Genomic DNA, 3,426 nt, shown 5'->3' on the forward strand with positions numbered 1-3,426 from the left:
ACAGACAGACAGACAGACAGACAAACAGACAGACAGACAGACAGACAGACAGAGTGGGGAGGGTAAGAAAGAGAAAGAAATAGACAGATGGACAGACAGACAGACAGACAGACAGACAGATAGACAGACAGACAGACAGATACAAGTATAACTTTTTTCGGTGGGGAGGGGGGGAGACTAGAAGAGTTTGTCACTTTTTCTGACTGGCATGGGAGCAAAATTCTTGTCTGGACCTTACAGATGGTAAAACATGATATGTGAAATGAATCCCCTAATACTACTTACTGTCACAGTTGTATAGTTATTTATCCAAGCAGACTGTCATTTATGTCGTGATCTTGACACAAATAGCCTTCTCTTTGCAGGGTAGAAAGAAAGGTAGGGGCCTACCATCCAGGTCTAACATTCCATTCTGGGGATAAATCAAAATTAGTTACAAGTAATCCGTTTCCATTTACGGTGCATCAAATCTCAACTTAGCATCATGTTGGGCTATGACTCGGACGGTCCTGGTTCGAATCCCCATTGAAAGGCTTTCTTGAACTTTGGTAATTAAGACAGTTTTCCCTGCTCTCCGCTTAATCGACCTGTCGGAGGTTGGCTGTAAATTCAGGAATTGCACCTCTTATTCTTTTCTCTTCAGGGGGAGGGGGGGGGGGTTCTATGCCTTGGTTTCATTCTAAGACAGCATTGTCTGCACAATGAATGACACAAAAGAAAAAAAAACTGACAGTAGTATAGAAGAAGCACACAACCGATACAGTAAGGAATTTGCTTCCATGACCACCTGTGTGACCTATACACCTTTCGAGATTCTAGACAGAGAACCTTATCTCCTGTCCGACTGTCTGTCTGAGGCACACGCTTAACCCTACCCGCACGTCATGTTTTACTATCGTATGCGTATGATGTGGGGAACTCTGTGCCACCACGTTCAAATGAGGAAATTACTCAATAATCCGATCCTCGGACTTTGCATAGCAGTCTGTCAAAATGATTTTTGAGAAATACTGAAAGTTTTAAAGAGATCTTCGAACTAGATCTAGAAGTATTCTAAAATGTTAAGAATACAACCCCGGGGTTATAAAATGACCTCTGGGCGTACGGATAGGGTTGAGCCAAGACAAACTTGGCACTTGTTCCTACACGGAGCAGATTCTAGAACTGAAGTGCGTGGTCTATAGTGGATCTGCAGCTACTAATTGTCAGCTGGAACTTGCATGCCGTTACTTATTAGCGGCTCTTCAGTTTCATATAGTTTCTACAGACTCGCTATTAAATATGTATGCTATTTCACGGAAGGGTCTTCTGTAAAATGTCTGTGTTTTATGTGATGAGGGCTAGTAGCTTTAACCAATGAATAGAACAATTACCTACTTACCTAAAAATTCACTATATAGGTTGGGAAATCTTTTAACTATCAACCACATAGAGTTCTCTTTGAATACATGTTTTGCAAATACACTGATAAGATGGATGACCTTAAAAATTCTCAATGTGATTGGTATTCGAGCAAAATATATATATATATAAATTCTGTGTTGAAGATGAAATTAACCCATAAGCATGCTGGAAAAGGTCCATTAAGGATTGTAACACTTTTTTCTTGGCCAAGACGATTCCTTTGTTTTTATCGGTATCGTCTTTGCACAGAATTGTAAATAGCAATTTAATTGGGGTTTGTCCCAGTCGGTTAGATTTTCACCATATGTCAAAAGCAATGTATCTATGTGTTTTTGTCAACTTGTAAACCGTGGGATTAACGTGCAATAATAATCAACATTTTCGACAAACATTCGACAATTCAACGAAAGCTCAAGCTTTGAGAAAATGCGTTACACATTTTTGCTTTTTGCTAATTTTCCAGAGCAAATTGCATTTTTATCTTAGAGTAGCCAGATCGGTTACAGCATGTTATGTCTGAACCTGTAAAAACTGTTTTCAGGGGGAACTTCTGATAATTTTCTCAAAACCTCATCCAGTAAAGTGTGTTAGCTTCAGCAATTTGTGTTTTTATTAGGACTCCTAGAACCATTCAGAAAACAAAACAAATTTTCTAGAAAGGGGGTTCTCCCCGAAGTAAACCTTCTCTAGAGCAATGACACAGTTCCATCGCTCCATTGATATTCAGAGTATGAAGCGCTTGCTCAAATTTGCGTTTTGTCAATTGAAAATTGAAAACTCCTGGGAGTGCAAGAGACAAAAGTAATCAAATTTTAATGATAATATATGCTCGCGTACTACGTTGGAAACAGTTCACGGACAATTCATGAAATTAAAGCTTCGGTGGTTTGTGTGTGTGTGTGAGGGATGGGGGGGGGGGAGGAGGTTCCAGCCGACAAAAAATACGTGCACGTTGTTACGAATATGGACTATTCCAACTAGGACATAAAGAACAATTTCTTAATTATTATTTTAAGTACTATTGGGCTTTTGTGTGTGAATAGAAAATGTAATGTTTCTTCCATGATACAAAAACTTTTTTTAATGTACTCTAATTTTGGTTTGATTGGGTAAGTGTTTTACGGCGTTCACAACTACATAAAGTCATAATATGAGCGCGTGGTACACTTTTAAGTTTGGTAGGAATTAATTTTGAATTCTGCCAGGGTTGCGGCCGAAGCCTACTCTTATCGATTTTGGATCACGAAGGGATCTTTAACGTGAGCAACTTGCACTCGGGACCTCCGAGTTTTTTCCCCCTGTCCGAGAAAGCTAGGCGTTAGATCTTACCTACCCTAAGGTCAAAGGTGTGGCTGAAGGGGTCAAGGAGCAGCAGTATAAAGACTGCAGAAATAGTCAGGAGCCCAGAGGAGAGGGCAAAAAGGAGGGGGGGGGTGGAGAAAGTGGAAACGAAAGCAGACGACAGAACATGGTTGGTTGGTAAATGGTTAGAGGGCAGAAAAGGAGGTGAAAGGAGAAAAATTTAGATAAGAAAATGTTCCGTAACTGTCAGATTTCAAACCCAGACCTAGTGAATGAAAGGAGAACACCGTAACCTCTAGACCACGAGAGCCCCCGCTCTATGTTCAGAAAACATTTACCCACCCCAAACCCAAAAGCGAAACAGAGGCCAGTTTTAAGGTCTAAAGCATGCTGGGAAAATGGCAAGACTTTGGGCTTTTTGACCATCCATTCCTTGTGTAAGCGATGTTTATTATGTTTATTATGTGTTTCTAGAAATATGATTTCCCAATTTGTAAGCTAGATCTATTTCTCCAACTTCTGCTCAAAAGCTAGAAACAAATTACTTCCAAAAGTAATAGATATACTGATGTATTAGCAGCGGGTGTGTTTATTCGCGTGTGTATGTTGTTTGTTTCTCTTGGGTTTTTTGTATTTACAAATGTATTATCATGTGTTATTGTTTGTTCCAAAGTACATTGCGTGTGTGTGTGTGTGTGTGTGTGTGTGTGTGTGTGTGTG

The sequence above is a fragment of the Aplysia californica genome, unplaced genomic scaffold (assembly GCF_000002075.1).
Source record: "Aplysia californica isolate F4 #8 unplaced genomic scaffold, AplCal3.0 scaffold00002, whole genome shotgun sequence".
Taxonomy (NCBI): Eukaryota; Metazoa; Mollusca; class Gastropoda; order Aplysiida; family Aplysiidae; genus Aplysia; species Aplysia californica.